The 22,532-nt window shown below is 46.8% G+C and overlaps 1 long non-coding RNA gene across 1 annotated transcript; it reads right to left on the reverse strand.

Annotated features, from left to right (window-relative positions):
- Window positions 1-1,396: 1,396 nt before the first annotated feature.
- Window positions 1,397-11,107, reverse strand: LOC146832898 (uncharacterized). The gene is made up of 3 exons (XR_014960470.1): window positions 11,022-11,107; window positions 8,679-8,823; window positions 1,397-1,507 (listed from the first exon to the last, which is right to left on the reverse strand). It is a non-coding gene; the product is annotated as an uncharacterized LOC146832898 (long non-coding RNA).
- Window positions 11,108-22,532: the final 11,425 nt, after the last annotated feature.

Genomic DNA, 22,532 nt, shown 5'->3' on the forward strand with positions numbered 1-22,532 from the left:
GTATTATAATTGGGCTAGATTTGGGAACAATACTCTGGAAGTGACAGACTCCCCTGTTTGTGTTGTCACACTCCACCAGATCCATCCAATGGTAGCTCTGTCTTCTTTTTATTATTAGGAACATATTCCGGTAAATCAGAAACTGGCTAAATAAAAAGAGACTCAACAGCTTAAAACATGTAACTTCAAATTTGTGGCACAATACTTCTGTCAGTTTGACCAGCAAAGGCATTTCTTCTGGATACTTTGTCCTAAGTGGACTGATATGCAGCACATTTGATAATCACAACTTTGGTAGGTAATTGAAGAACATCAAGTAAATGTTTTACAAGCACCCATTTTTAAGGGGGGCAACTGCAGAGGTGTGGAACCCTCGCTGGAGATAGAGTAGCCCAAAAATTGTGGGCGACCCCAAAGGTGTTCTTGGAGACATTGAAAATAGTTACAGTTTTCTGTACAGTTAAAATGAAGGCACAGCTGAAGGCTACCGGTCTGCCTACTGGTACAGACGGTACATGCAGTTAACATCGACGTTCAATAACTTTGTGTATAGTGACAACAGCAGAACCAACAACACAAATTCATTTATCATTTCTGAGACATGGAGAATCAACATAATGTACAATATACAATTTGGTAATGGTCCATCAGTGAGGTCAATATGGGGTTTCATCAAGTGAGCAGTAATCGGAATGCAATCATGTGGTTATCTATAAAGTGCTGTGGGGAAATAGGAAGGCAGTGAGCAACACAAGACATCATACCAGTGTTATATGAGAAGCAAACAGCAACAGTATTTCATACCTTGACAACCTTGACATGAAAAGGTGCCAAGTGTTAGAAGTCAGCAGCAGTGCATCTATGGCACGAGATACAGCAACAGTGAGGGATGATCCTAGCACAATATTCTCAGAGACTTAAATCTAGATGGCTAGCCACAACAATATAATAGGCTATTGGTTTATTTTTGTCATTATGGTCTTGGTCCAGAACACCCAAAGCATAGCTCTCCTTCTCCTGGCAATACAAAATGAAAGGTCTGGCAGAATCAACTAATCCCGATGCATAAGACAATGCTAGTTTCAAAGATTCAAATGCTTCTTTTGACCAAGTCAAAGGTTCAATGGTGTCTTTTTTCAACACAATGTTCTCAATGGTTTAACAATATAAACATAACCCAGAACCCATTCATGACAGAACCCCACCATCACTAAAAGAGTGCTTGCCAGCAAGACGACAACGGGTCCTGAATTTCCGGAATAGCTGCCATGAGGTCGGCAGACGTGTCTCACTCCCACCTAGAGATGACCAAGATATCAAACCCAGGGCAAACAAAATTGAGCTTTCTCTTTAGATTCTTTATATCCTTTTTTAGGCCAATTCAGCCAGAAGACACAAATAATTAAACCTGTATTGATCCAATGTGCTAGAAGAAAACCACAAACCATCAGATCTTTCTCGAGGTTGAAGATGACTGTATAAACCTGGGGCCATGTGAGTTGGTCCCCTGAAAAAAGAGAAAGCAAAACGTTTCTGGATATCAGGGTTTATTGGAATTGAGAGGAAAGCAGAACACAGATATGAAACAATGAACAATGTAGCAGTTACTGGTATACATGACAGGATGGTAGCAGGATTTGGTACAAGAGGATAACTTGGTATTACCACCGCATTTATGACTCATAAATCTTGCACAAGATGATAAGTTTTTGTTAAAGTCTTCTTTTTATTTTAAACTAAATATTTTGTTATTGTTTTATAACTACAAATCTAGCAAACCTGCCCATTTTTGAAAACTAGACACATAGAGGAATCCAGGGTGGGGTGACCTTTGTGGTGTTCATCAGATTTAATTACCCACAATAACTTGCAAACCTTAAACTTCGACTAAAAAACTAATTTTCCTCACATTTCAGTGAGATAAAGTTCGGTAATTTGTAGGAAGCCGCACACTTCCTTCCGCCTAGCATTCCCCAAAGTCTCCCGATACAAAACAGTACCTCACTTGCATGGGTAGGCCATGCCTGCGACAAAAAAGCAACATGGCCACATAATATTTTTCCACAGACAACGGACCCTTTTTTGCTGTGTATTAGAAATGGGGATCTCTAGTTGGCAGCGGCTGGTGCCGATGTCCAAATAGGGATCCTTCTTCCTAAATCAGAGTAAGGGGCTACACCCTTTGATAACCCCTGCTCAACCCTGTGGTAACGTAGCACGAGCAGACAGGCCTATCTCAGAGGCAGTTTGTGAAGCATTTACGACCATACACAACAATGCAGTGAAGACACTACAAAGAGACACCACACAAGTAGCTATAGAAAAATAAGTATCTTTATATGGGCATAAGACAAGGATCAAAAGCGATCAAGAAACCACAATGCATATAATTACAGATTAACTTCAAAAGCAATAGAGGCACTCAAAAAGCGCGTGGAACAAACTTAGTTCGAGGCCGGGGTCCACGCGACCCGGTGATGCACAATGTACTTGAGATTTAAAGGGGCACAGCACACAGCCTCACAAGGAAGCCGCGGTGATGACAGGCAGACTCGCAGCGGCCACAGCTCACCGCTGTAGCGGTCCGCGGCTTGCACTCACGATAATCCTGGGACGGGGCTTAAAGGCGGGCACCCAGCAGCACCCGCAGGTGATAACAAGATCCTCGAAGAGGTGACTAGTGAGGGTACTCAGCGGCACAGCTCCTCAGCTGCAGCGGCCCAATAGCGAGAGCGATGATTGTCGTAGGACGGCAAATACGGGCACTCAGCGGCACAGCTCCTCAGCTGCAGCGGCCCACGATAGCGATGATTCCCGTAGGACGGCAAATGCGGGCACTCAGCGGCACAGCTCCTCAGCTGCAGTGGCCCACAATAGCGATGATTCTCGTAGAGACAGCCAAGGCGGGCTCTCAGCGGCAACAGCTCCTCAGCTGTGATGGCCCACAATAGCGATCACGATGACTTTGGTAACACAGGCAAATGCGGGCTCTCAGCGGCAACAGCTCTTCAGCTGCGGCGGCCCACAATAGCGATCACGATGACTGGTAACACAGGCAAATGCGGGCTCTCAGCGGTAACAGCTCCTCAGCTGCGGTGGCCCACAATAGCGATCACGATGACTTTGGTAACACAGGCAACTGCGGGCTCTTAGCGGCAACAGCTCCTCAGCTGCGGCGGCCCACAATAGCAATGCGATGACTTTCAGCCTGCGTTCCCCGCAGTAGAACCAGAGGCTCTGGAATTCTCAACAGAGGCCTCACCTGCGAGTAGAATCCCTCTCAAATAGGAATCCGGATGGCTGATGTGTGAAGTCTAATGTCCCTGAGACTTCAGCAGGAGGCAAGCTCAAATCAGGCCCTTGGGTAGTTGCTTCAGCAAGATGGATGAAAGTTTCAAAGTCCTTTCCCTCTAGTTACACGGACAGAGGTTTGTCTTGACATCCAGAAGTAACACACCCTGTAGGGGTTTTAGCACAGATCTTTATACCCCAAAAGTCTTTGTTCTCAAAAAGTCACAAATCACTGAACCCAGCCAGAACCAGTTTGGTGTTGTCCTGGAGCACTTTATTTACGAGGCTACATCCTGCCATTAAGAGAGAGAGGGGGTCTGCCATCAGACGCACAGTGGGTAGTGGAGCCATCATTCACCTTGCCAGGCACAGCCCTGCTCAGATCAAAGGGTCACTCCTCCCCATACTCCAAATGCAGATCTCTCTATTTAATCCAGGTCCGTCTCAGCCTGCCCTGACCCACCAAAACCAGATAGCCAATACACATAACAGCAGAGCACAAGAAAATACCTACTTCCCAAAAGTGGTAGTTTTAAACACAGGATATAGAAATAATCGTCACTAAAAGATGCACTTTAATATTTGGAGCTCAGGCATACTAAATTCGAATTTCCTATCATGTTCCTTGGGTCAATTAGGATTATACCAATTCATACAGTCAATTTACAATAGGGAGCATTCGCGTTGTGGCACTGAATGGCAGTGGCACAGCACCCAGAGCATCTAACACCGGCAAACACAGAGGAGACAAAAGCAAAAAATGGAAGGGAGACCCACGCCAATGGTGCCAGGTCTAACACTGTGAATTTTGGGCCCTAGCTCAGACGACACTTAGGGAAATGTACCAAACTTGTACATTTTTTAAAACTAGACAGCCAGGGAGTACAAGGTGGCTCTCACCAAGTAATTTTACCCATAATCCCTTGCAAACATCAAACGTTGAGTAAAAACACATTTTCCACATATTTCTGTATAGAGTCATACATTTCCTGCCACCCAGCACTCCCCCAAGACTTCTGATAAAAATGCTATCTCACTTGTGTGTGTAGACCTAGTGCCCATGACAGGAATGGGCCCAAAGACCAACAGAGACAAATCACATTGAAAACTGACCCTTTTTTGCAATGTAGTAAGCTGTGGGTTTTGGGCCTTAGCTCAGTGGGCATCTAAGGAAACCTACCAAACCTACACAGCAGGAGACATGTGGGAACTCATGGTGGTAAGAAATGTGTGGCTCCCCCAGATTCTGTCACAGAAATATTATGAAAATGTGTGCTTTTTACCAAATGATGATGTTTGTAAGGGCTTCTCTGTAAAAGTACTTGCTGAGAGCCACGCAAGTCATGCACCCCTGGACTCCCCTTATCGTCTAGTTTTCAAAAATGTGTGGGGTTGGGAGGTTTATCTGGGTGGCGGCACAGACAAGCCCCAAAGTCACACCTATCCACATTGAAAAACAGGGTGGTTTTGAGTGGAAAAATATAATATGTCCAAATTGTGTTTTTAGCACATGCCAATCCTGGGTGCTAGGGTCACCCACAAAAATTGTGTTCCATTTTGATGTGGAGACATGTGGAAATGCTGGGTGTCCAAAACTATCTTGCAAGTCCCACAGTTCTTCAACTGAGTGAGCATATCTACTTTTGAAACTGAGGCATACATGCTGGGAAAGACTGCCTAAGTTCCCTAAAGAGCACATCCTAAACTATGAAGAACATTATGAAATCACTAAAATGGAAAGGAACGTCTTATAGTAATGTCCATATCAACAGTTTATTATTGTATTTCTTCAGCAAACAGTCAGCAGGCCAAGTTCCAATAAAATATTCCAATTTTTATTCCAAAATTGTTGCAGATGAATCAATATGTCACATATTCATGAAGTCTTTTCAGCCTACACGTTTCGTACTATAAGACGTTCCTTTCCATTTTTGTGATTTCATTTTGAGGATTGTGGCCAGGAGCGGTGGGCTATGGAGAGTTGAGTGTCTTCTTTGGAAACTTTGAAGAAAAGTACTGAACAGTGACTATAGTGCACACTTTTTTTGTCCTGACCGCCTTGCTTTTGGTACTATATGAAGAACTTTAGTTTTTGACATACCATGTAGTCAGTGAGAATGTGGCATGTGTCCTGTCCACCGTTATGTGCAGTATTGTGACAAAAACGAACTTGTCATATGGCAAACTGAACATCTACTATATTCTTGAATGAGGATGAGCATGCCAAGCAGGACACACGTCACCCATATGTGTAGCGTTGGGTGTAGAGTTCTTTGTAATGTATTGTGTGTTTGTAAAGCGCAATATCACCTGGGAGTGTATCCTGTTGCAGATGCAGGAGCAGTCAGGTCTGATCCATGGATTCACCTAGTTGAAGAGCCAAGTGTTCAGCTTTTTGTGGAATGCAATAATTTTAGAGACTGCGCAGATGTGTAAGGGCAAGTAATTCCACCCTTTCGGAGAAAATTAGGAGAAGTCGCTTCTCCCTGTTCTGGCGCTGCATGTAATATGGAATGTGTGCGAGCACGAGTCTGACTAAGCAAAGGTGTCTGTGTGGTTTCTGAAATCTGAGGTGGTTTTGAGGTATGCTGGGCCATTGCTGTGTAATACTTTGAATGTTTGTGTCAGGAGTTTTTAAAAAGCTGTGGGCGGGGGGGCCAGTGAAGCTGTCTGAGGTGCAGGGTGGGTGCGTGGTGGGAGGTTGAGAGAGGAGGCCTCCTGCTGCATTCTGTATGGTTTGGAGTCATCTGCTTAGTTGAGTGAGGGAGTAATTGAGGATCGGGGTGAGTGCAGCGCTGATGGGGTTCTGTCTGTTGGTGAAGATGAAGTGAATAATGAAGTGAGGGCATGTGTATCTGTGCTACCCAGGAGTGGCCCGTACAGGTAAGAGCGGTGGGCTGGGTGGGGGACTCAACAGACGACAATGAGGGAACATTAATTATTTTTTGAATTTTCCCTTGTCGTTGCCGGTCTAGTCCCCCCCACCCCGCCTTATGCTTTTACCTGCACAGGCCGCTCCGGTACTACCTTGACTATCTGCCTTCTACCTATGTGATATCCCTGTGAAAGCACACCTAGTCTAAGCTTTTCCTACCTGTTCATGTTTCTGCCCCCTTGAAATTCCTGACTAATCCCATATACCTGCCAAGTGAACCTATACTAAAGCCTTCGCTATTTGAAGCTCAAGAAATAAAATCTTTCACTGTGCTGAATCTAACTCCTTCCAGTTTGTGGATGCAAGATGGGGGTTTCCAAGACTGCCTAGTGAGGCACACTTTCCTCAAATTGATTGAGCATATCTACTTTTGAAACTAAGGCAAACATGCTGGGGAAACCTGTCTAAGTTCCCTAAAAAGCACTTCAAAAACTAGTCAAGTCTGTACATTTTTGCAACATGGTATTCCATGACAAAGTGGCTTATGTTCCATCCACCTTTATTTGCAGTGTGGTGACTACAATGCACTTGTCATTTGACGAAAAGAAGACTTACCACCTTCTGAAAGTGGATAAAGGTGTCGAGCTGGTCATAAGGAAGTTCATGGTTCCCTCAAGGAGAGGAAATAAATGTAAACTGTTGCTTGCCTAGAGAAGTATAAGGAAGAGTGGGAAACCAATGTACCCATGGAGGCTTGGGCAATTCAAGTATTAGCAAGTAAGTGTGCCTACAAGGGATTTATTAAAACACATATTTATATTATTTTTGCATTCAATGTTGGCAAGCTCTACCCAGTAGCTCACACTTCAATCCTTTCAAATTCCATGTTACTTATTTCAATGTGAACACATCTGAAGAAACAATCTAACACAGGTGTATATATTCAAAAGAGACACATTTATATTGACAAAATATTACAAAGGGTACAAAAAAGTTTTTAAAAATCGATAAAATAGCACAATGCAACCAGAGTTACAATATTTTGATGTTACAAACACCTCATTGTTGCAGTTGCAAAAACCTTTTCCAAACAATCACAAGAAAATGTGACCGATTAAATAGACAGCACATCCTCAAATCATATGATACAAAAAAAAGGTGTGTGGTTGTCGACGTTTCGGTCTATGTGTTGTAAGCATCCGCTAGACCATCTTCAGGACATTTAAGAATATAGTGATGAATGACCCTTGGGGATTTATGTAAACAAGATTTAAACTTGGTTCTGTCGTCCGCAATCAGAAAACGTGGTCGCTAAATGGCCACCCACTTGTACCAGCAATAAATGCTAGCAATACAGCGCAATGACCCTTATTATGGTAATTAAACAGCCCTCTTATGCCAGAAACACATCAGTTTGAATCCTGACTGGGCTCGGTTTACATGACGTAGCTGCAACTGTAGTTAAAGTTTTCATTCAATCTCTCTTGATCTCTACTAAGTGGTAGTTTTTAGGCTATCTCGGGTGAATGTCAGACTGCGAGCCTACAAGCTCCACTCTGTAGAATCAGAAAGGAGCAATGCAGGGTAAGACCGCATAAGTGGTGGCAAGTGTGATGTCATCATTTCAACTTCTTGTCTTGCTCCAGTCACACTATTGATTGCTGCATTCGATGCCCATGCCATGATCATTTGTGCGGGACATGTTTGTGCCGTCTTAATGGCCTATTTACTAGGGCTGCTCTTTTTTCAGGCACACCTTGTGGTGCACCCTCACCATCTCCCACTGGTATGAGGAACCTCAAACCATCTAGTATAGCCTCCTGCTTTTCTTCTGTGACTTTTGAGCTCTGGCTAGTGATTTGGGGAAACGTAAAAGGATGCTGTGGCACAGTGGGAGCACAAGCCCTAACTCTGTCCCTCAAGTGGCTAATTTCTCATGGGTGTTTTTCAATCTCTGCACCTGAGATTCCTGTTAATAATTCAGGGCTTCTTTGTACCAATTAAGAAAGTCTGCCCATTGTCTGGAATAGATTTTTACTAGATGTCGTTCAGTCATTTCTTAAGGCTATTTAAGTGCTTAATGTCAAAAGTACCTTCTTCCAGAAAATACTTTTTGGCCTGCAGAGGTTACAAGTTGGCTATACATGTGCATCTTTTTTATTTGCATGTTCATCTGATAAGGTCTGTACAAGGGGTTCTAGGAAATCCTTTACTCCCTGCACCTTTTCCAGAGTCTCTTGCTGTGACCCACTGATTTCAAGTGCACATCTAGCCTTTATTATCCCAGGAGTCCCCCTCCCCACTGCACCAACCCAGACCGGTTTATACCACCATCAACTGTACGGATGGCAATTTTTCCAGTTTCCACATGGAATCCTCTTACATGCTCAATAAACACATTCAGACTATATTTCTCAAATTTGAAAGAGTGCTACCATTGATGACATGATCGGCGAATCAAGCCCAGGGCTGTTTTCCACATACGCTTCCCATGGAGAATCCTCCATCTTACCATTAGCTCCTGGGGCTGTAGAGTGTAGTCCAGTCTGACCATGATCACTGCATTCATCCAAGCATAGTCGCTTTGAAGCCAAATTCACCAGGACTGTCACAGAAATCTTCACACAAGCCAATCGTAGTCTCAAAGGGTTGATTAACTAGAAGAAAATTGATAGTCTGTGAATAACAATTTAGGTCGATTAGGGGCTCGCCACACATTTAAAATGGTTCTGCAAAAGACACACATGGCTAGACCTAAACAAAGGGTGCATTCAGGTGTCCGGATACTAGGAATATGGGAAAGGAAGAGGACAGCCTTTAATTTTTAGTAAGAATGTAAACATGAGCAAGCCAAGCCATACTTTCATCTACGGAGCGAAGATGCAAAAAGGAGGCTCTGAACAACTGATACGACCATTTCCTTTAGGCCTTTTTCTAGCATAAGCCGAACACAAGGCTGAAGTGACTTATAGTTATGCTGGTAAGATCATCATTACACAGCCTCACAGTCGCTTATGGGATTGGAAGAGGTAGCATGCTGCTGGTTGATAGAGTACGTTAGATCTTATCATTGCAGGTGGCCATTTACTATACGCACCAACCATCAGCCTCTGGTGATGATATTCACTTGTTGGGTTTCAAGAAGACCCATGTGCAGGATTGCATAGCTGACAGAATCACAAAACACAAGTTCATGGTGCAATATTTGCAGCTCTGGTTAGGAAGGCAGCTGACTGCTTGTCAAAACTGCTGATCAACCTGCGGATGAAAGACAAGGGGAATACGGCCAGGTGCAAGTGATGGTAAATGCAACAATTTGGTGACGAGGAGGTGAGATGTAAGGAAGGAAAGTGATATGTGAAAGACAAGATGCTGAAAGGATAGCCACAAAGACGGTGAGGTTGTCTCAGAGATTTCAGGTAGAGGGAGCTCAGTATAGTCAAGACTAAATTCTTGAAAGGATCCAATCTAGTTCCTCCTAGTGAAATATAAGGCAACATTACGGATCTAAGGTAAGAAAGACGCTTGAGCCGCAGCATTACCAGTCACACTGATGGCTGCAGTTATACAGTCAGACGAAAGAAAATGAGAAGGAACAGTGGCGTAACTAGGCCTCAGGCCGCCCATGATGGCCCCTGTGTTTGTCACCCGCTGCTGCCGAATCTAAGAGCAGGGGGTGCTGGCGATTCCTGCGGCCTCCACCCCCCCAACTGCCGCAGGTAAGGGGGTGCTGGCCGCCTACCCCAAAAATTTGCCGCTTGGGGTGGATCGCCCCCCTGCCCCCTGCCCCTTGCTACACCACTTAGAAGGAATGTGACTAGTGTTCCAGCCGCGAGAAGGCTAAAGAACTGTAAAACCCTCCTTTGTCACTAGTGAAGATGCCAGGAGAGCTTGGCATGGGAAATGGTTGACTAGGATATACCGATGCTAGTTTGTGTGCTATATTTGAGGGTTGCCAGCATGAGGAAGCATCCTCCCTGAGCTCTCTTTCTTCTGCCATTTTTCGTGTCTACTGGGAAGGAGTGACAATTCGCAGTGTGCACAGTCTGTGTACATAGTTGCAGGCTACAGTTGGAGTTAAAAATGTTTTTTTCAGGATGTCATGCGCTGTGAGTGAAATACATTAATGGCAAAAACCCTCGCCTGAGGACCCCATGAAATAGCTGCAGTTGTCCTGCTTGTCTACTTCCAATAAAATTCTAGTTTAAAGTCTGCACCTCTGCCTACACTTCAGCGTATTCATTTATGTAGATTTGTTGTGGAGATTCCCAGAATATGGAGAATGGATCCACTCACAAAGGCAGAACTTTGGAAACGGTGATGGAGCCTGGACGGAATTGCGAGATGGCTGCTTCAGCTCTGGTCTGCAGAGCCGCAGAAAGACTCTACGGGGCTGGACCTCATGATACAGAAGGTCAGCGCCATCTTTACATATTCAGGGGTTCAATGGTGGTACCTAGGGGCCCAAGACTGGTGAGAATGTAAATCAGTGAGGCAGTGCACATATATGGGAATCTGGCACGGGAGCAGGCAGTGTTGCTTATTCTTCCAGGCCTCCCAAGACTTTTTCTTTGGTTTTGAAAAATCCAAGTTTGAAGAGCAGCGGGTCTCGTAAGTCTAACGGAAGAGGTGGGTAATGTTCGGCAAATAGAACGAGTAAGAAGGGCATTGATGAAAACAAAGACGCTGGGCTTTGTGCGTTTGGACACCTGAAGGTTTCCAGATTCAAAAAGTGTGACAAGTTAATAGAGTGCGCAATTATCAAACAACTCATTTTGATAGGGGCAACTTGCAACAGTCTACTTCAAGAAAGGTTCAATACAAAGCATATTTCAAATGCTAATGAGCCGCCGACCTCGTTCAAGCCTGCAGATCCGATGAAGCACCCTCCGCCTTGGCATTCACGAGAATCCGGTCGCTGACGAGAAGCAGGCATGTTTGGAGTGGGCTGTGCGATAATGAATCATTTCCCGCCTGCGCGTGAGCAGACCCAGGCTGACGTCACGAGCAGCCAATCCCAGGCCAGCACGGTAATCACGTGTCCAGAGTAGTAGCTGCACATGCACTTGAAGGGCGAAAGAGCACTTGGGCTGGGGGCGGCCAAGAGTCAGAGGCCTTATACATGCGCATAGATGGCAGAACCTTTGGAATAGAGGCAGTGCAGGAAGTGAGTGAGATCCCTCCGGACTCTGCATCCGGCAGCTATTTTTGAGCCTGCTCTGGGATCCGGCCAACCTAGTTAAATATGCTTGTGTCTACTCTCATTTGAGGGGAAACAGCCTTTACAATGTGGGCGGAGCCACACGTTCTGTTACCCCGCAAGCTTTACCACGCTTGCCTTTAACACACATATGCTTTAACCACAGATATGCGTGGTAAAGGCAGCCAGCGCTCTAGATTCAGAGCGGATGGGTGGGGAGATTATGTGGAGGAACTGGAAGGAGCGGGACAGGAAATATTAGGACACAACTTGGTAAGTAGGGCTGGGGCGAGGCTTTAGGGCTCAGGGTGAGGGAGTTGGGGTAGTTTTTAGGGCTGGGTGCCGGTTTTAGGGCTCAGGGGGGTGCCGGGGTTGGGATCGTTTTTAGGACTGGGGGCTGGGTTTTAGGGCTCAGGGCGGGGGGGTTTGTGGTTGGGTAGTTTTTATGGGTGGGGGCCAGGTTTAAGGGCTCAGGGTGGGGGGTCGGGGTAGTTTTTAGGGATGTGACGGGCAGATTTCAGGGCTGGGGGCCAGGTGTTAGAGCTCAGGGCGGGGGGGGGGGGGGCTCGGTGTGATCTTTACCACGCATATGCCTTTACCAATCATGCCTTTAGAATGAAATTCATTGTAAAGGCATGTGCGTAAAGACGCAGTTGTGGTTAAGACTGCGTTGTTAAGGCATGCAATATAATCGCATGCATGGTTCCGTCATACATCCCCATTTGAGAAATGAAAAACTCTAAGAAGAGTCACATCATGGGTCACGGGCTGTATTATTTCAAAAAGAAATAAGCTCATCAATAAAAATCATTAGCTGACTGAGCTGTCCACCCCAGTCCGGTGCTCCGCCCGCTACCTGCCCAACCCCACTAGTAGCACCATCACATCAGCTGCAGCCTGTCAGACAGACCTACACTACAGGCTCTGCTGACTTAGTGATTCTCTGTGCGCTCAGAAGTTAAGTTGGCAAGCGCCACAGTGGCTCTCACAGTCACCCGACCCAAAGCAAGTTAGTGCGAGCATCTGCCAATGCAGCTTAAAACTGTCAGTCAGCAGACAGACTGCTGTGTGATTCACAGTTCTCAGCCGTAACAGGGCAGGCAGGCATCAGCTCAGAAGTTGACCATGACCGTCACCGCACGTACCGCTAAAGCAAATTTTTATTAGCGTAATTAAGCAACTTAGGCCAGGAAATTACTTCACTGTCCCACTTACTTCTTGCGAGACGAGCCCAAGCCGACGACAATTGGCAGGCCGTGGTCGCAACGACTCGTGGACTCCCGTGGCCACACCCGGCTTCATTCTGGCTCAGCTGCTCAGTAAGGGTTGAAACCCATTCCAGGCCTGAGGGACCACTCGGGTTGGGTTCGGTCGTGGGATCATTTTACTGTGGTGCTAGCATAGCAGCTGTGCTGCCATGATTGCCAGCAGAGCACCACTGCAGGTTCAAGTCAGCCACTGGTGGGATCAGGTCCGGGGTGGCTGATCTCACAATGGCAGCATTGTGATTGGCTAGGACGCCGTCCGTACAGGCGTCTATGGAGAGGCGGTTTTCTCCATGAAGGCTGCATGCAGCCTACATGGAGAAAATGGGAGAGTGCTCATGACTGGCTTGGTCGGCCAAACAGCCAGCGTCCATAACATTGGGCTAGCCACTCCTCCCCGAGCCTCCAGCCCCCAACCAAGCCCATCTTCTGTTTTCTGGCAGTGCGAGAAGCAGAAACATAAAATGGTATTTATACCATTTTATGTTTCTGCTTCTTGCACTGCGAGAAAGCAGTGGGGCAACGCTCCTCCGCCTACGTAAAGGAGCCGCCCCTGCACTCCACGTCATTTTCATTTTCATTTACACCATTAACTTTTAACCATGCTGAACAGCAGCCGAGCTGGTGTACAACATGGCTAAAACATATTGTAAAAGCCAAAAGCTCTTGCATAGGTGCGACTGATTGGTCTTGCCAATGCTTGTTTTTGTTAGAGTCTCATCCTGGCTTGGGGTTATCTGAAGTCTCACACCTAGAAACCAATCCAATAGTGGGAAAAAAAGTACACAGCTTGTTATCCCTTCACAAGTACTTAATTGAAACTGATTTCGAGGCAGGTTTTTTACTTTCTTTAACATCTCTATTTAAGAGATATCCATGCACTGTAAGAATGCCAGCTCTATATGTGGGTATGAGTAAATATTAAATCATTTTATAACATTTACCAATTTATTTTTTATGTAATTTTTTATAGTGCTACATGCCCTAGTGTAGGGTGTCAGAGCACTTTACATAACATCCAGACATAAATCATATGTGTGTAAATCAGTGTACAGGAAATGTTACATAGGACACTGAAGATTATAAGATTTAGAAGACACATACCATCCAAACTTGTAGAAATTATATGTTAAGAGTGGATAGTTGGGCTTTTCTTTACTAACAAGACTTTACTACTACCCAAAGGAACCCTTCTTTGTAAAGTTAGAATAACAGATTGAGGAAACTCACTAAATTATGTCCACTATTAAATCTGTTTCATCTAGTGACCTGAGTTCTCCGCACATTTTTGTTCTGGGATCTGAGACCCTTCTGCCTTCGCTTACTGATCTGTGTAATCTCTCAGTATCTTCCGCCACTGTGCCTGATCAATAGAAACAGGCTCGCATCATTCCAATGTTAATAAGCCTTCAGCGGATCCCAGTATAGTGAGTAATTATCTAACAATTTCTCTGCTTCTATTCCCTTTCAAGATCTTAGAAAAAACACCGAAAAGCACAACTCCACTTACTTAGAAGACAATGATATCCTTGTCCATCACAATGAGTATTTAGGCCACTGCACAGCACAGAAACAGCCCTGGTGGCAGCCACGGACAGTATCAGGTCTAAACTGGATCAAGGTATCTCGTTCTTCCTCATACTGTTAGATCTCTCATCACCTTTTGACATAGTTTTGCATGTTAGCCAAATGCACAGCCTCTTCAGAATTAGTACCTGCCATGATGCTTTGAAATGGTTAGGTTTGTTCTTGTGCTTACGATCTCAAAGTGTGACCTTATCCCCATTCTTTTTCAACCAATCCACAATCAACTGTGGGGGTTTTCAAACTTCTTCCGTCAGCCCCACCTTGTTCAACATTCATCTTCTGCCATTGGCTTCCCTAGTTAGATCATCTGAGATTAAGTATCATGCAAACGAGACATAAATCATTGTATCCTTCTCTGAAGAAAAAATTCCATCTTTTGGACGTGCATGAGCGCAGTTGCTTTGTGGATGGAGTCCAACTGTCTCAATCTAAACAGTGAAAAAACAAAGATCCTCCTCTTTGGCATCACACTGTCCCGTGGTCTCCGGTTTGGTGTCTAAAATCTTGTTTTCTTGGTGAGCAGGAACCTTACTTTCAAGCATCGGGTGAACAGGGTACCTGGTATGTGCTTCACTATGCTGCTCATACTGAAGAAATTCCTCCTTCTGCTTCGTGATTGTGTGATATATACCTTAGTGCGTTCTCTCATCACCTCTAGACTGGACAATGGTAATGCACTATATTTGGGCTTACATGACTACTTCCTACACTGCCTCCAAGTGGTACACAAAGCAGCTTATTGAGCGCTAAAACCCAGGCAACGGGGAAAACAACCCGTACCGATATCCTCTCTGCGTCACAGACCCGACATCACACTAACTCATTCACACATGCAGTCATTGGTGGGGCCCATAACACCAACACTCACACGTAACTTCCACACCGGTCTGCACACGCAGGAGGGATAAGTAGTTCAAGCGCCGGACATGTGAGTGGAACACCTTATAACCTATAGGGAAGGAAAAGTAATTTACAAAATATACATAAACGCCTTTCTCCTACAGATCCTTGATCCTAAAACATCAAGGCACTCCTTCCGCCCACTTCGGTCAATGGACCAAATTAGTTGGATTGGTTGATGGTGATTTAGAACCAGCTAAAACACATTTTAAGACTTCAGAATCTCTCTAAATGAAACTCACAACTCATAGTTTCCATTAATCAATAATTGTTTATCTAATATTTCATAATGATTTAAGTTCGCATTTGTCTCGTCAAAGTTTAGGAAGTTTTTATATCAATGTTTTAGTAAATCACAGAACATCATATTTACCTAATCTGGCTATTTGGAGTCCTCTAATTCATTGGCTCAGCAAAATCACATTTTCAGTCAATCGTCCGAAAGCAGGCCAAAGCTCAAAGTTCTTTGCTCAGCACACTACTGTCCCAAAGATCGGCTGAGGACCAGAGACGTGCAAGCATCTATCATTGCCCGTGGATCTAGGAAAAGTTCGCAGTCATCAGATAATTGGGCAGCATCCGGACCTTCAAGGATTCAAGAGAATGCGGTAACGTAGAGCGACGCAACCCAAAAGCAAGAGCGAAGCGAACCACCCTCTCTATTCTACTGCTGCTTTTATAATACAATGAAGTAAAGAAGATACAATTTAATGTTTTAGGACAGTCGTGATTGGCTGGTAGAGATCATCCGATGTAAAATTTTAGGTTCTCAGAACAGTTCGAGGGGTGAGGTCATGAGTTAATCCAAAAGTCGGCTTGTTCCGGTTTATTGTAAGGTTGATTGTTTTCTTGTCTTGGCGGATTTCCCACTGTGTGACGTCGTTCAGGTACATGGTGAGCAAAGGTCGCGACAAGGTTTAGAAGATTTCTTACGCATGCGCAGCTTACTCCGCGCCTCGTGGGACAGTGGCCACTTCGTCGTGTGGTTTCAGCGGCCATCTTTGATTTAGGCCCAAATGCCAACTTAAGCGAAACAAACACAAAAGAGTAATTAATACATAGAAATAATGAATCTAATGGTAACCCCTTACTAATCCCTCTATGTGCTTGTATTTATCTAGCATATAGCGACATTTAAAGCAATTATATTCACCTTTTCGGTCCTCCCCTTGGGCAACATTACAAAACATTACAAAAGCGACATATATCATGCAGTATTCTATTTACCACATATACTATTGTTAATATGCGTACAGATTTTAGTTATAAAGGTTATTTAGCCATGCAAAATGCAAATCCCACATGTAATTCGAATATTAATACTGTTGGTTTAATATACATGCAAATTTATTTAATAATATTACAGTTAATAGATTATTTAATTAGTATTTTCATGCAAAATAGAGGAGGTATACAAAATGTTGTACTACCCGCTCCATCAATCCCCCCTTTGGTGATTTTATCACCACACCATTAAAATTTTGTATCCTTTTGTCATGAAAAGCTAAATGAATTCTTTGGATTAATTCACATTTCTGTTTCCCCAATTTCTTCTCGTCTTGCTGTTTTATACATACTATCTTTCATCTCTTCTAATTCTACTTCTACAAATTCCCTTTCTTGCCTCTTATTCGGTCTTCTTCTCAAATGTTCTGTATTTTCTTTCTTTTATGACATAAACATCCTAGTCTTAAAATTAATACTATAAAAATCAGAAATAAAATCCTACCTATAAAGGTACCACCTAAGTTTAATAAGAAATCTTTAATAGAAGAAAATTTCTTTCCAATCTTTTCCCAAACACTTTCAACCTCCAGTGGTCCAATTTCCTCATGCAAATCAGTTATATTTTTAATGTAGACTTTTAGATCTTTATTTTCGTCAGGAATGTAAGTACAACAATGTTAAACAACTTTCAGCATTCCACAGACTCCACCCTCTTTTGCCAAAAATATATTAAGGGCAAGTCGATTTTGCATTACCATGGCACGCGTGGCAACCATTTCAGTATTTACCAATAAAAATCCTCCAGCGGTGCTTGTTTTTTTTTTTTCCCAAAAACCTTTATTGATCTTGAAAGAGTAATACACAGCTCCACGCCTACATCCTGAATTAACAGGCCGGGAGCGACAACGTGCAGTGCAAGAATCAAGAAGCACAGGTTGAAAAGCAACAACTACAGTACACAGCATGTCGCCTACAACCCAGTCGGGCCGGCCGCGTAGTAGTGAAAGTTGAGCTGTTGAAGAATGCAGTAGTAAGTAGGCGTATCCGCAAGTGGTATTCAAGCGTGAGGTACCTGAGGTTTCATTCAACTTTAATAACAAACCCAAAACAAGTGCAATATGAACTGTTCCCTCCCAGAAGCTGCCCTCCATACGCAGTATGAGGTATACAAAGGTAGTAAAGCGTGGTGCTGTGAGGGCATTGCCGTCCATCATGGAATACAGTCGATAAGCAGCATCGTGACGCTCTGCGCCCCACAGACCCATCTAATGCTCTGGGAGGATGTGGTAATGACCCAAGTGAGAAACGCGTCATGAATCAACTGCCTGTAGTGCCGTGTATGTGATGCCATCCCGGGGTGGACTCCGCTTCGTTCCAGTCCCAGGGGGGGGCGGAAGGTCCGCCACTCCACTAACCTGTGTCAGCGGACGCTCCACGGGACATATGTTGCCCTGACATTCGTACTAGGAACGCAAGCCCTTGTGCATGGGAAGCAAGAGGTGTGAGGAAGGGGAGGGGATCAGACAATGTCAGTTGTCAGTGGAGGGGGCGCTGGAGCCAGCGTGGAAGGCCGGCCGCGCATCACCATGTCACTATTCGCGTCAGCAGAGGATGCGTCTGGAACCTGTGAACGAAGGAGGTACGCAGCCAGGGGGCCCCAGAGGCTTGTGTGGTAAAAGGTCTGCATAACTATGCAGCTGCTCCTGCCAAGTTGTCATCGTGTCCAGCCAGGTTTTGAATTTAGGCGCTCGCCCCCGTCCCCACCGGCACGCGACGTGGCGCTTAGCCAGCAGGAGTCCCAACGCGAAAAATTTCCGGTGTGTTTTAACAGCGGGTCGGAGTGACCCAGCAGGGCTATCCGAGGGCAGGGCGCAATGTTTACCCCGATCATGTCAGATAGGGCAGCAAACACCGCTACCCAATAGGCGGCCACGGCCTGGCACGCCCATGCTAAGTGCATGAAGCCTGCTCCTGGCCTTCTGCACCTTAGGCAGCGATCAGTGTCACGGAGTCCGAGACGGTGCAGTTTGGCAGGGGTAAAGTAGAGGCGATGTAGAAATTTAAAGTGAACTAGCCTAAGGCGAGCATTGCCTGTCACCGCATTGGTATGAGAGCAACTTTCTTCCCACTGATCATCCGACAGTGGCTCCCCCAGATCTGTGTCCCAGCTGGCGCGTGCTCGAAGAGGGGGGGGAGACGGGGCCACCTGCGCGTGTTTATATAACATGGAGACCACGTGTGACGGCGTTCCCTTCTGCAACAGAGCATGTAGCGGCGCCACGGTGTCTGGCTCATCCGGAAAGTCAGGCGTGACAGCCCTGATATTTTGCCGAAGCCGAACGTATATGAAGGTATCCATAACCGAGGGAGTATTGTCCCCAAAGAAGTGCGTCGCCGTACGAAAACTCCCCTGGTGGTATAAATCCCCCCAAGTGTGAATCGCGAGTTTTGTGAGCAGCCTACGGCCAATCTCCTCACGGGTGACACTCAATCTGGGATCGTTCGCCAGAGCCATGCGGGGTGAGTATAGGAATTTCACGTCCATATATCCTGCCAATCGTTTCCAGGCATTGACCGTGCAGTCGACCGTGGTGGGGTCTCTATGCTCTGTGCGTGCTGTCGTGTATAAATACCCGGAGGGTTGCTCCGGCCTCATATACCCATCTTCAACTGCCAGGTGCGCCATAAAGGGAGGGGGGTGGAACCAGTAGGCCGCGAAGTGGCCCTGTGCGCAGTCATAATATCGTCGAAAGTTGGGTACATCAAACCCCCCTTGGTGATAAGGCAACATGAGGGTCCGCAGGCTAAGTCTGGCTTGCTTCCCACCCCAGATAAGTCTCGACAACTGGGAGTCAAGAGCACGAAAGAAACATGCGCCAGGGCTGTACGGTATGTTGGTGAAGAGGTACAACAGTTTGGGAAGAACCACCATCTTTATCAGCGAGATCCGACCTGCCATTGACAGCGGGAGGCGTATCCACCGAGTAACGTTGTCCGTGAGTTTGTCAATGACAGTCCCGTAGTTGCCTCTAATCAGGGCCTCCCGATTTCTAGCCACCTGAATGCCCAGGTATTTTATCTCGGCCGATTCCCACACCAGGGGGTAATCTAGAGGAAACTGCGTGGTGTTCTCAGTCAAGGGGAACAGAGCCGACTTTGCCCAGTTGATTTGTATCCCCGAGATGGCTCCGAATTTGGTGACTTCACGCAGCAGAGGGTTCAGGTGTTCCCGCGGCTTATGCACATATAGAGTCATGTCATCTGCATATATGGCAATGAGTAGTTGGCGCTCTGGATAAATGAGAGCTCGGTGTTTGTGATGTTGCCGAAGCTTGGCCGCTAGGGGCTCTATGGCGATTGCGAACAGAACCGGGGAGAGAGGGCACCCCTGTCGGGTACCCCTATGGATCGCGAAGGGGGGGGAGCGGGCGCCGTTGAGCAGGACCGCTGCTCGAGGTTGGCAGTACAACAGCCGTATCCAATCTAGGAAATTGAATGGCATGCCCATCCGTTCCAACAAGGCAAGAAGGTAATCCCACTCTAAGGAGTCAAACGCCTTGGTGGCGTCAAGAAAAACTGCAGCAGCCTCACTCGTAGGGTCAATATCCTGCATCACAGCCTGTAGCGTGCGCAGGTTGTGGGAAGTCGCACGATTGGGAACAAACCCGGCCTGGTCCGGGAGGACGAGGCGCTCCATCAGAAGGTTAAGACGCGTTGCTAGGACCTTCACCAAAATCTTAACGTCCGTGTTTAATAGCGAAAGGGGCCTGTACGAGTCGCAGTGTTCCGGTGACTTACCAGGTTTCAGCAGTGACGTTATGAGTGCCTCCCGCATCGCGGCCGGCAGGGCGCCCCCCTCCAGCGCAGAGTAGTACACCTGCTTTAGAATGGGGGCCAGCACATGCTTGAAGGCCTTGTAAAAGTCAACCGGCAGCCCGTCCGATCCCGGCGCCTTGCCCGACTTCATGGCCATTATGGCGTCTGTTATTTCATCTAGTTCTAGTTCGTGATGAAGGAACTTCTGCTGGGAGGGGCCCAGCCACGCAAGCGCAGTGTCGTCAAGGTACTCATGCAGTACAAGCGGTGTAGTCCTGTGGGATGTGTAAAGTTTAGTGTAGTGGTCTGTGAGGACTTTGAGTTGGGCAGCAAGATCCCGCTGCGGGGTGCCTTGTTCATCAAGCAGGGAGGTAACGTAGTTATGGTATCTGGGGGGGCGAACCGCGGAGGCCAACGCCCTGCCCGGCCTGTCACCCTCTCCGTACACCCTAGAGACAAAGGGTCGCCCCAGAAATTTGCTTTCTTTGGCAGCAGCTTCCGTGTAGTCATTGAGTTTCTCTCGGAGCTGCGCTGCAGTGTCAGGCCCCCGTTTGTTCCGTTCCATTTCGCGCTCTAGCACACGCAGTTCGCTCTCCAGCCTGCGCAGATCTCCACGCAGAGACTTAAGGACACCTCCCCCCTTAGCTATGCACCAACCTCGTACGGTGACTTTGAACGCCTCCCAAACAGTAGTGAGGCTAGATACGGAATCAATATTACGTTCAAAAAAATCTTTTATGTCGTGCTCTAGTCCCGCCTGAAACACGGGGTCCGTGAGGTGCGCGGGATTTAAGCGCCAGCTCAGGTACGGAGATACCGCAAGGGGAATACGTATGGACAGCAGGACAGGGGAATGGTCCGAGAATGTGCGGGAGAGATGAAGCGCCTCGCCCAACCAAGGAGAGAGGCCGGGCGACAGGAATATGTAATCAAGACGTGCCCAAGTGGAATGCACTGCGGAGTAGTGCGTGCCCTGCCGGAGCGAGGGGTGGCAATGCCTCCACGCGTCTACTAAGTGGTGCTCATCCACTATGTTTACTAACGCGCGCTGTGTGTTTGTGTAGTGCGATGCCTGCGGGCGTGGTCTGTCCATTGCAGGGTTGAGTGCAGTGTTGAAGTCCCCCCCCAGTAGGATGTGCGATATTCCTAGGGTCTGAATCCTGCCCCACATAGTGAGGAGCGCGGACGGGTCATCCGTATTAGGGCCATAGTAACACGCAAACAGCATTGTATGTGAGTGCAGTGTCCCCCACGCCATGCAGTACCTCCCGCCAGGATCTACTTCGGCCCCCGCAAGTGTAAACCCTACCCCGCGTCTCACCAGGATGGTCACACCCCTCGCGTAACTCGAGTAAGACGAGAACACCCTACTATCAGCCCATCGTGATGCAAAGGGGAGAGTCCCTCCTGGTTTTAAGTGTGTCTCCTGGAGCATGGCTACGGACACTCCCTGCCTGGTCAGGTAACTCAAGACCTGCCTCATCTTTCTTGTGTCATTTAATCCGCGTACGTTCCAGGAGAGCAGCTGAAAGTTAGGCGCAGGGCGCGTGTCAGTTAGGTCCCCCATTCACCCAGGTGAAGGTGTGTGTGGCATGTATTCATAGCACGGAATTGCACATAGCACTCAGCATAACATTTCAAACCTAGGTCCAAATTATTTAACCCACCCACTCGACTGTTCATACCCTGTCCGGAGTCATCGATAAACCTAGGAGAAAGTCGGAACAGCAACCCACCCACGCCAACAACCCCAACTGGCCGGGTACACTTTGCCCTCCCATCCCCTACCCCCCCAACCAAACCCATCGTAACAACCAGAACAATGGCAGTAACCACCCCTGCCTTGATGAGGAAAGGGGCGTAATGGGGAGCGCCCATTGGGGGATCGAACTCTAGGGGCGCCAGACCTGCCAACCACCTCCCTACTTACACCCACGAGGACCCAGACATACTCCAGGGCCCCAGTATGGGACGGAGGTGGGCGACCGGGCACATAGTATGACAGCGATAGTTCAAGTGACATGTTTTTGAAAAAACATAGAAGTACCTCACCAGGAGTGACGGTGGCCCATTCAGGCAAGTCCGGCCACGGCGACATACCAAGCCAAGGGGAGCATCCCCCCAACTCACTCAGTCCAGCCGCTCCGTCGGCGAGGACGACCGAGAGCGCCGCGGCTCCGCACCCTCTTTGGCCGAGTCCCTGCTGTGCTGTTTGAGGAAGTCCTCCACCTGCTGCGGCTGCTGGAAGAACAGTTGTTTGCCACGGTGCGAGATTTTCAGTTTCGCGGGGTACAGCATCGCGTACGGAATCTCACGGGACTGCAATTTTTTCTTAACCCCAGTGAATTTCCGACGGGCTTCCTGCACAGAT

This window comes from Triturus cristatus, chromosome 4_2, assembly GCF_964204655.1.
Source record: "Triturus cristatus chromosome 4_2, aTriCri1.1, whole genome shotgun sequence".
NCBI classification, from domain to species: Eukaryota; Metazoa; Chordata; class Amphibia; order Caudata; family Salamandridae; genus Triturus; species Triturus cristatus.